Here is a 12500-nt window from a genome sequence, read left to right on the forward strand (position 1 = left end):
ATAATAATAATAATAATATTAAAATCCGAGAGGATCTTTCTTGTTTGTCTGCCCCAGGTGAGGTGCGGGGGTAGGTGGGGATCTGGAGGGTAAGGAAGAAATGACACATTCATCCCCCTCCTGCAAACCGGTTTGTCCGACCCGGGTGGGGCGGGGTAGGTAGGGGAGACATGACGGGCAGTGCCAAGTTCCAGCGCAGCATAGCGCGCTCCATCAAGCTCGTAATAATATATTAAATTTTACAGAGAAAAAACTCTTCATTTTTTTTAAATATCATTGCAGATCCTCAATACATTTGAAATATCCTTTTAAATCCAGTAGAATCCAGTGTCAGGCTTCAGAGACTTTTCACAATTTAAAAACTTGCATTAATAACCAGATTAATAACCGATATTCTTATAGGTCAATGCAGATGAATATAACAACAGAATTAAAAACAACATGCGGAAATCAAAATTTACTCTCTATTTTAGATGAAGAAGAAAATTCTGAACCTCAACAGGTTCTAAGTGGAATGCTGTCATTTTTGTGGTTTGCTCTTCCTGATTTTAAATTCTAAAAAAAAGTGGTTGCCTAAGGACAAGTTTAGACAGGATTAAGGATGAAGTAATTTAATCAGGTACATGTTTCCTTTAAATGGGCCTGGAAACTGACTAGACAATCAGGTTTTCCAAATCCAAACACTTACCAGAGCAATACTGCAAACCTTTCCTTCTCTCCCCGAAAAAATACATATATATAAGTAAATAAATAAATAAATAAGTCCAGTCCAGGAAATCACTAAACTTATCTTCGTCAGATTCAATTCTGTGCACATTAGGTTAATGAATTTTTTAAAATATTAATGATTTCATCATTATTACCATTATTACCGTCAAAACTATTTCTTTATCATGTAAACTCAAGAAAAGAAATACCTGCACCTAGCCTAGTTTTCCTTAGAAGTGTCCGTATAAAGCATAAATGAGGAATTATTAAAGTTGTTTAAGCAATTATTATAGGATTCTTAGTTAATACTATATGATAATGCATTCAACAATAGTATCTGTTTACCTGTTAATTCGGTAGTATCTATGGCATTCTTCGAAGAAATGATTTTTGTATAAAAATACTTTCGTAACCTGTTTTCAGTATCTTAGTAGATCATTTAGTTCTTGGAAAAACATTCAGTTCATCTCTCCCTCTTTTTTCCTAGCTTTTTCATACAATTCTTTCTGATAGTCCCGGACTCCATTAATTTCTGTTTTATATACATGCGAAATGACCAGAAACGCACCATGACATTAAAATTCTCTTTGACGCACGAATTCGTTTGCGTCTGTGCTCAGGGTGCCATTAGATAACCATTTAAAGAAAGTGTCTGCATCAAATGCATTTCTTCCTTTGAAACTGAGCAGTGATGAAGACAGAGCTTCATGCTTCGGTTCTATAAAAAAAAAAACTATGAATTTTAACAGTAAAGCAGACTTGAACTGAAATATGGAAAACATTTATAAGGGGATGGAAGAAACTTAGTAATTTTTTTTGTTTTTTTTTTTTGTAAAAGACAGGGCGCTTTATAAGAATCGATCGATAAAATAGGTTTTTCTTGTCTGACGCATACATTAATCTCCTAAATAATAACGGAGCCAAACAAATCAGGAAAATGTAGAGGCGAAGTGGAATTACAGTTATTATTTAAACCCGGCCAAAAACAAAAAATTAAATTGACTTCATTTCCTTGATGAAATAAATATTACAGTTTATTAGGCATTGACGTGTAATTATTTTACACTTAAATGTAATAGCTGCAGTATCTGACTTGTTGAAACCATAGTTTAATAGAAACATTCTTTTTTACCAAAAAGAGATGAAATTTAACAGTGATGATTGTAAGAATAATAGGATTTTGGAGAAGTTAATAAAGAAATGATATGTATCTAAATGTGGAGGGTTTGTTTATTGTATCCCACTCTACAAAGGTGCTATTTTCACACTGAAACTTGATGTAAGTATATAAACAGAATGCGCAGCATTAGGAAATAAATTCTCGTGTTATTATCCGCAATTGCTCGTTCAAAAAGAGATGAAATACATGATAAATTAACGAAACAGTTTTAATCCTGCTTTATTGTAATTTTTAGCAAGTGAAATAAACGTGAATTCTGTTTTATCAAGCCACGAGAATTTATTTAGGCAAATTAACAGAAAAGAACATAAATACCGGGCGATAAGGATTGTCTGGGAAATTTAGGTCACGATCAACAGCATTCTCCTTTTATACAAAAAGAGCTCATTTGGTGCCACTTTTACGGTGCCCGACGGCCTCCTCATATACTTTAAAGAGGCTTTTTAGCCAGTTTTCTCTTCTCTTTTATAATCCACCATTCTTTCTTGTTATCTCTTTATTGTTTTGTTTTCAGATACTTATTTTCTTCGCATGAATATAATATTTACATGAAAATTCTCCTTCTCTCTCTCTCTCTCTCTCTCTCTCTCTCTCTCTCTCTCTCTCTCTCTCTCAGTGAGAAAATAATGTACAATTTGTTTCATATAACGTAATATAGATACAAGTTTTTTTTTTTGCAAATGATTCGAAGAGGATCATGCAGGCACATATAATAAATACACACACCATATATATATATATATATATATATATATATATATATATATATATATATATATATATATATATTTATATTTATATATATATATATATATATATATATATATATATATATATATATATATATATATATATATATATATATATATATATATATATATATATATATATATATATATATATATATGGTGTGTATGCGTACGTGTGTGTGTGTGTATGTGTGTACGTGAAAGGATTTAAAAATAGAAATGAGATGAATATAAAATATTTCATGGTGAGAACTATTTAGAGTTTCTTGAATATAAAAAATGTAAATTATGAGAATCTTATGATTTTTAGTCCTTAAACGTGTAAATTTACAGACAATTATATTCTTTGAAAAAAGTTGTATTGATACAGAACTGATTTTATCTTAAGGAAGCCTTTGGGGAAATTGTTAGGTAAAACAGAAGAGTTTCATTTTGCTATTTATCCATCCTAACAAAGGTTATGTTGTAAATCAATGGTAGAAAAGGAACTAGGATAAACAGTAGTAACAGAGAACAGCTTCCTTTTAAAACCATATCCCTTAATCATCATTTACTTTGGTAAAAACCAAAAACAAAATCTTCCTCCCTAAATTCTGCAGAACTCGAGAAGGATTGTTTGTAGCGAGTAATTGCTTCCGTGGAAAGGTGAACCTTGTAGTGCAACTCTTCGATTTCTCCACTTGTCAAAACAATCTGGAACTCGGAAGATAGTGCTACTTTGAAATGTTCCCGGGATATTATTATTTTAAATAGTAACAGATTCTTCGATATGCTTGGTAGATTGACTCCTCAATTTATGGTACCATGAAGCAATTTTAGTTATTACTACTACTGCTAATAGCAGTAGTATTACTAATTAACAGGCAGACAAGTCCCCAGTTTCAGTTTCAGAGTAAAGGGATTCATGAACCAAATCCGAAATTCTCTTGCCGGTAAATCACATTTCAGAGACATAAAGGCTTAAGAAATATACTTCTGTTGCGAACTATGTTAAAGTGCAATTCTCTCTCTCTCTCTCTCTCTCTCTCTCTCTCTCTCTCTCTCTCTCTCTCTCTCTCGGATTACGCCGTTTATAGCAGAACTCTTTATATGATATTCATGACTTGCGTGGAGAAAGTGAATCCTATATTGGTTTCTGGAAAGCTGATTCAATAAACATTGGATGAAGTAAATCGGTTGACGTCGTACGGTTGGATTTTATAGGCCGTATAGAAATTTATTTCAAACGTTTAGTTAGAATGAAATGTTATATTTTATCTCTGTTTTTCAAGGTATTCCCATTTGATAATGCAAATCCTATTCATGAAGACGTGACGTACTGGTTGACAGTAAGTTTCAATATATATGCGTCATTCTATGATCTATATAGATGAGAAAAATTCCTGCTGCAAAAATGGGTAAAAATATTTTGTGTCTTCAATTGATTATTGTTTTATATCAATGGTTCGATTTAAACGCATAAAAAAAGATGCAGTTCAGCTCATTCTGAACCTTAGGAGAGAAATGAAGAAGAATTACCAGAAGAAATATGACACTATAATGAAATCACTTTCAGTGTAATGAGAAATAATTCCTGTTATGGTGGAGAAATATGGTATATTAAGTCTTCTTCTCAAGGCCAAAGGAAAGGCTTATGGTCTCAGCTAGGAAATGTGTATGTGATAAGTATGCTCACTGTTACCCTCAAGTTTAAGTAGAAAATCATCCTGATTTTTTGTTTTTTGTTTTGTTTTTGGTATGGAATGTGAATAAAAGATATGAGATTAATGTGATATCAGAATTTAAACACACATACACCTTGTAGTTTATTCAAGACAGCACTATTTTTTGAGTTCAAAGACACATGCTTATGCATAAAGATGGCAGTTTTATGAGGAGGTTTATGACCACGAAATAGCCTAATATATATATATATATATATATATATATATATATATATATATATATATATATATATATATATATATACTGCATATATATGTATTATATGTATATATATATATATATATATATATATATATACATATATATGCAGTATATATGTATATACATCTATATACAGTATATTGTCAAGATGTACCAAGTACCTGGTTATTACACAACTAATCACAGATTTCAAATATATACCTCACTCCAGCCAGATGCCTGAACTCTCATGACAACAAGAATTGCGACTGGATACTCTAAAGGTAACAGTGATCCCTTAAAAACTCATTAATCGTGTGAAAAATCAAACTAACTTTATCAAAAGAATTGTGAGGTTTAAACAAGAAATACACTAGAATAAAAGAGCATCACTCCATCAAACAACTTTAACTGTTTCCCTGGTCTTAATTCACTTCAGCAAAACTAAAGGAACAAAACATGTTTATCACTTTGCCTTATACACATAATTAATCCTATTCACTGGTGGTCAATAAATGAAACACTGTTTTTTTATTTCAAATAGAAAAATTTATTGTTAAATTCAAAATTTATAATTAGAATCCACAATCTGAAAAATTTATTATTACTTGGAAACAACAAAATTTGATTATTTCTTGAATTAAATTATTAAACAAAATTAAATCACATAAACTTAAATTTACAAAAGAAATACAATTAATCAAGAAAAATTTAAACTATCAAAATTACTCAAGTTTCAAAAAGCAAACCTTAATAAATGAAAATTCAATCAAGTATACGATGTTAAATTATTAAGAAATATTTAAAATGCTTAGTAAACAAATGTTAAATCACCAACAAAAATCAGAGATTGCGAACACAAGAACACACAAAAATGCACAAAAGATTTACCAATAATAATTTCACTTGAGGCAAAAATTTCCTAATACACCTTATTATACCAAGGTAATAATAAGTCAGATTCACTTTACCTTACACAAGCTTGTGAAAACCTTTGTAAAATCACAGGACATGAAGGATCCTTCGATTCACAAAACACACTTTTTTTTGTCAGGCACTGTTACAGTCAAATGTTCACACTTTCCCTATAATCAGATCTCAAAAACTATATTTAATACCAGCGACCACAAATATTCTAGTTAATATTTCTTTCTTTTGAAGAACGAGGAGAGAGAGAGAGAGAGAGAGAGAGAGAGAGAGAGAGTGAGGGAACCACCGCTAAAGGTCTCTCTAATCAGAATGAATATGAATTAATCTGAGGATTCCAGTAGAAACGAAACAGTCATATGATGTCAGTAAAGCATTTTGGGTGCGAGATACTATAATTCTAGAAGGAAGCAAGGTGACATCACTTCTGGCAAAGCGTTTTGAACGCAGTCTTACAGAACATGATGCAATCAATCATAAGGTCTTACTTTCAAAATTGCATACGTGACCAGAGCCGTTACAAAGCTTTTACAGAAATCTAACATGATGAAACAGATTTCTGCTGGCTAATTATGACTGGCATGTTGTCAAAACAAAACGGAAAACCAGCAATTGTTATTCCAGACTTGTCATCGTGTTATCCTTTGCGTTGACAGCTGAAATGAAACAAACTCTTCGCTAGGACGCATGTGTTCTTCATATACTACCTTATTAAAATCGTATTATTAAGTCTAAATTACACTGCTACGTTAACTAAAGCATTAACACTTTTGAGATCTGACGTTACAAACATATGGTATTTCAACAATTATTATCATTACACACAATACATGATAAACAGAAGAGTAAATATATCAAAATTATAGGATGATATACATATTACAAAGGCAACTTCATGAAAATATTTACAAATTATATATATATATATATATATATATATATATATATATATATAAATATATATATATATATATATATATATATATATATATATGTATATATGTATGTATATAATATATATATATATATATATATATATATATATATATATATATATATATATATATATATATATATATATATATATATAATACATATATATATATATATATATATATATATATATATATATATATATATATATATATATATATATATATATATATATATATATATATGTGTGTGTGTGTGTGTGTGCATACGTATATGTATATATGTATATATATATATATATATATATATATATATATATATATATATATATATATATATAGAGAGAGAGAGAGAGAGAGAGAGAGAGAGAGAGTAATGCTTAAGGTCTTTTCTTTTTCTCCTGCATGTTTCTCAAAACAGATCTTCATAGTTCGCGTTATTTTCACGGTAACTAACTTTTAATTGTTCATTTCAAATTTGTCGTCTAGAGAAAATTTGTATTGGTCCATTACACATTAAAAATTTGACACCCGTCATAACAGTCTTTCTCAGTTAATTTCTTTTTATTCGTTTTCAGGAAAGCTTTATATTTATATCCGAATATTTTTTTTTTCATATTACACGGCTCAAGAATCGATCCCATTCCGCGCGGAAGGTAACATTACGATTCTCCCTTTTTCATGAATGATGTTATTGGAAATCGGAGGATGTCACAAGTTTCGGAATAAGAGGATATAAGGAAAGGTCGATTTGAATTATGATAGCTGATTCCTTAGTATATTAAGAGGATTTATGGCCAGTTATTTTTTTAACTTTTTTATGTGACAAAGGAATTTTTTTCTAACATAGGGAGTTTTATCATTATTAATGTCGTTACTAAATAGAAGTAGCAGTAGTAGTGTTCTTATTAACAGGTTCTTAATGAGATATAACCTAAATTGAGAAAAAGTTTCCAATATGATAGTTTCAGAGTATTTAAATGAGAAATCTTCTAATCAGTTTATGGTAAACGTTTTATTTGCAGTTTTATCAAGAGATTCTAAAATTTATTTTATAAGTTACCTCACCAAAGCCGTTAAATTGTTGTCCTGGTGACGTAAATTAACCTGCAGACAGTTTTTAACAGATTTGTTCCCAATCAGTATATTCTGGAATGTATCTTGAATGGAGTTAGATCAGACAAAACCTGAAATTGGATAGTAAATGGTTTGCCTGGTAACATAAAAATAACCTGCAGACGTGTGTAAGGCCTCACCGTTCTCATTTATTAAACCTTACAGGTAGATACTTGCAATTTTAGTTGTAATCAAGAAAATGACATGTTATTTAATGATGTTTTGTATGATTCGGTAAATGTTGAGTTTTCTTCCATCTTTTCTTCATGACCAACTTCCTTAGAAAATTGCAGTGGGATGCTGGGTGAGCAATTTGGTGATTACATTCTTGCACTAAAAAGAGAAAATGTGGAGAGAGAGAAAGTGTGTCTGGAGAGAGAGAGAGGTTCTATAGTTTTTGTGTTATTTATTGTACAAGTTATTATATGCTCCAGTGGCAAAATTATCCTTCAATCGGTTCTGCAGATGCTTTTTAATTGTATGTTCCTTTTTCTTCTTATTCACCTGATATGCTAAGCAGTCTTTAAAGTTCACCCTCAAATTGAGCCGTTTTGTTTTGTTTCTAATGAACACAGATGACTACACTTGGACGTTTTCCGGTGTTTGTGTATGTCTTAATTTCCATGAACGCGCTTATTACATTTAATGAATTTTAATTGTTTTAAATTGGCGCTTTGGAAGTTGAGATGAAAAGTCATTATAAGCAACAGCATTTGTGATTCACAGTTATGCTAGCTTTAACCAACAAACATCGATAATTATGTTTCCCAGTTCTTTGTTTGTAAATTTTAAGCAAATAGATAAACTATTCAGAAAGCAAATCTGTTTTTCAGATAAAAGTAATTCTGAATTTTCGTTCAGATTTTAAAACAGTTTATTCTGAATTCAGGAAGTAAAACGATTCAATATTATGTAGAATGTATAATATTATACAGAAGATATAACCTTTTAGAATCTTGATATCATGAATATTATCCAGAGTCTGAAAGATTATATTCTTTATTGATATAAAAACAACCCCGTATTCAATAAACTGATTACGTATGAGGTGATATCTGAAAAATCTAATCCTACTGTATTGCGAGTCACTTTGAATAACAACAGCGGCCTCTGTATTTCAGTGGGCAAGTCCTCGGCTCCTCTAAAAACAACAATTGAAAAATTGTTAATGTTATAAAAACCCTTTTAAACTAATCAAACTGGGAATCTGTATAAACTTCCGCGTTGTTGATATTGCGTATGTCCATTATTTATTTTTATCGAAATAATCGGACATCGTTTGCTCATGAAAACCAACAGTTTGAAAATTAATATATCTTTAATATTTTTATATGTAAAAATCATATGGTTCTGTTATATTTCACGGAATATACCAGACTTCATCAGATACGGATGGAACTGATAATGAAATTTAGAACTGATATGAATATCTATAACAGTTCAATGATATAAATAAATTCAACATTTTTGGTATGATGACAGCTTTTTCATTTCCATGGCATTTCGACACCTTAACTGAATTTCTGCTTTGAGTGAGGCAAGTATTGCTTTTCATTTGATTTTGTTGTCAATAGTGATTTCAAATAATTTAGGCGGATTTCTTTCTGTTACTAGAGATAAATTCTAGCAATATCGATAAAATCAAAACCTATTTCCTATTTTATTTTGAGAACTGGGTAATTTTCTCCAAAAGAGGACAGTGAATTTTTTGTTATCCTAATAGCTTGCTGCGACATCATCTTTTTCAGATTACAACTCATTTGAATGAACAGACACTAATTCATAAATTCACATAGTTGATCGTTCTTATTCTTTTTTTTTTTTCATGAAGTAAGTTTCATGTACTTTAGGTTGCATGGCTTAGCATTTTATGCTTCTCAATGTATATCTCTCTCGTCTCTCTCATTTTGAAATCTTGAATTGTCTTCATAACCTCTGTAGAAAAATTCTCTCTGATAAATCTCTGATAAATTTCTGTTATTGATATCAATGTTTTACTCTTCAATACCGATTCATAGCTCAGGTTCTTTAAAACAAACTTGCAATTGTTTTAATAAACTAGTTGACAAACAAAGATTGTTAGTCTGATAAATTTCTGTTACTTAAAATAATTTGTTTACAATATTTACAGTGAGTCATCTGTTTAAGTAAACAATCGAAAAATGAAATTACTACAAATTAATTAAATTCTTAGGTCTTTGCAATAATCAAAGTCAAAAAGATAATCAATGAAATGAGTTATGTTCTTAAAGATAAGCTCAACAAACATTATAAACAGACAACTGACAAATTAGTAAAAAGCTTAAACCCGGAAAAATGATAAATAAACCGTTTTATAATCAATATCTTGCCGATGTCAAAACAGATAGCATAAAAACATGCCAACGTTAAACACCTATTAGTCCTAAAAAATGAAATACTCAAGACATTTTAACATTGAACTCTTTGACTCAATGATGTACCTCAATGAAAAATTAATAACACGGTTACTCAAAATCATTACAAGGCATATGATAAAGTTACGTCATGACGAACTCTAACAGGTCTCTCAAGCTGCATAAATTAAAAGATTGCAGGACACACAAACACAAACACACACGTCATACCATATATATCAATATAGTGCTGACGGCCTCCTCCATATACCGACGGCCGACAGAGCCGATATACCATCTCGTTCTTCTTTTAACGTGCTTTTTCCCAATTTTGACGACCACGGGAGCCGACACGGCAACCATCTCGTCCTCAAGAAACTTCTGATTTGGACTTTGACTCGCGGGTAGGGCCTGAGTTCGCTGGCTCGCTGCTGAGATGTTTGTTATGTTTTTCAGAACCTGGTGTTGCTAGAACCTGACTTTGTTTTTACGAACCTGATTGAGTCTGTCAAGCACCCATTTGACTTTTCAAGCACAAAAAACAAACAAAAGTTGAATACAATCCACCAAGGGATGTCTACAAACGATTGATAGCAAAGTATAATACCATCTGTTGGAGATCATAGTCGAAAGGATGAAATTTCTCTTTAAGCTTTGTATCTAAGGTCTTTGACCACAGACTCATTAAGTAATCAATAATGTGTCATGTTCTTGAAGCAATGTAAACTGCTGTAACCATAACTAAAAGATTATTGAGGAAGAAGTAAATGTGAGGGGGTTTGTGCTAGAAAATGAATAGATTTAACACTATAAATATATATATATTTTAACACGTTAGGATATAGGCATTGTGAGTCATGAGGCCCAATAGGTCTCTCAATATACATAGAATGAAAAGATATATATTTAATATATATATATATATATATATATATATATATATATATATATATATATATATATATATATATATATATATATATGTATATGTATATATATATATATATATACATATATACATATATATATATATATATATATATATATATATATATATATATATATATATATATATATATATATATATATATATATATATGTGTGTATATATATATATATATATATATATATACTGTAGTATGTGTGTGCATGCGTTTGTTTATACATATATTTCAAAAAGCGTAAAGCATTTTAATGAAACAGAAGGGTCTAGGCCATATAAATCTGGCTAGTGTCTCCGATACTTTGTGAACAATAACAGTTTTGGTAACACACAGGAGAACCATTTATACAGAGAATGCATATGACAGGCAAGTAAAGGATACAGACTTCGTTGTGTTCAAAGTCTACGGTGTAATGAGCGTTCATCCTCTTTTAGATAAGATCCGAAAAAATATGGTCGATGTTATCTAATTACCAAGGCCCCTATGAAATATTCATCTTTTCCTGTATTTTCACTGAAGAGCGTCAGGCATCCGAATCTGATAAAATCTACCAATCTTAAAATATATAAATACTGTTCACCAATATATATAAATAATACTCTATATCCTAAATTATATATCATTTAGAAATACTTATATATACATTTTTCTATATACTATTAAAACCATTACTAACGATATACTTCCTCTGCTAATGTTAATTACTTAAAGTATACTTATTTTTCAAATATATAAATTATATATATATATATATATATATATATATATATATATATATATATATATATATATATATATATACATACACACACACACACACATACACATATATATGTATGTATGTGTGGTTGGGTGTGTAAACCCTACCCTTTGGCTATCACCTTCTCATCTTCTCACAAGTCCAATAGACAATGGGTCACTCAGTTTAAAACAGGCAGAGGCGTTTGGGTTCTTAGTGGGAAGGGGTAGCATCTTGTTTGTGCATCTATCTCAGACTGACCACATGTAAATGTAGGTGGACAGTAGATGATAACATTTATTTTGAGATTACATATACAGTTACATTAACTAATAGAATCAGATTTTTATAAACAATTATTGCATTTACAGTTAAATTTTATTTGAGCTGTTAGGTCAAAAAATACAATACAAGGCCTCTGTAAAAATATAAGTATATATATATATATATATTATATATATATACCCAGTGCATGCCGTTATGTATATAAATATAAAGGGATATAAAATAGAAGCTATTATAATATCATGCATATATATATATAGCCTTAAGTGAAATCTAATACAACCTTCGTTATAGAAGCTAACCTAGTTCTCCCTTTTACACATTACTGTCCATTACCTAACGTTTCCCAGGATATATATACGGTTATATATACTCAATACTATATATATATATATATATATACAGTATATATATATATATATATATATATATATATATATATATATATATATATATTTATATATATATTTATAATGTATATACTGTATATGTATGTATATATATGTATATGTATATATATATATATATATATATATATATATATATATATATATGAATCTATATATGTGTGTGAAGTTTGTGTGCATGTGTGTGTGTAGCATCTACTAGATTTCACTTTTTACCAGATACATAATTATAA

Source organism: Macrobrachium rosenbergii, chromosome 8 (assembly GCF_040412425.1).
Source record: "Macrobrachium rosenbergii isolate ZJJX-2024 chromosome 8, ASM4041242v1, whole genome shotgun sequence".
NCBI lineage: Eukaryota > Metazoa > Arthropoda > Malacostraca > Decapoda > Palaemonidae > Macrobrachium > Macrobrachium rosenbergii.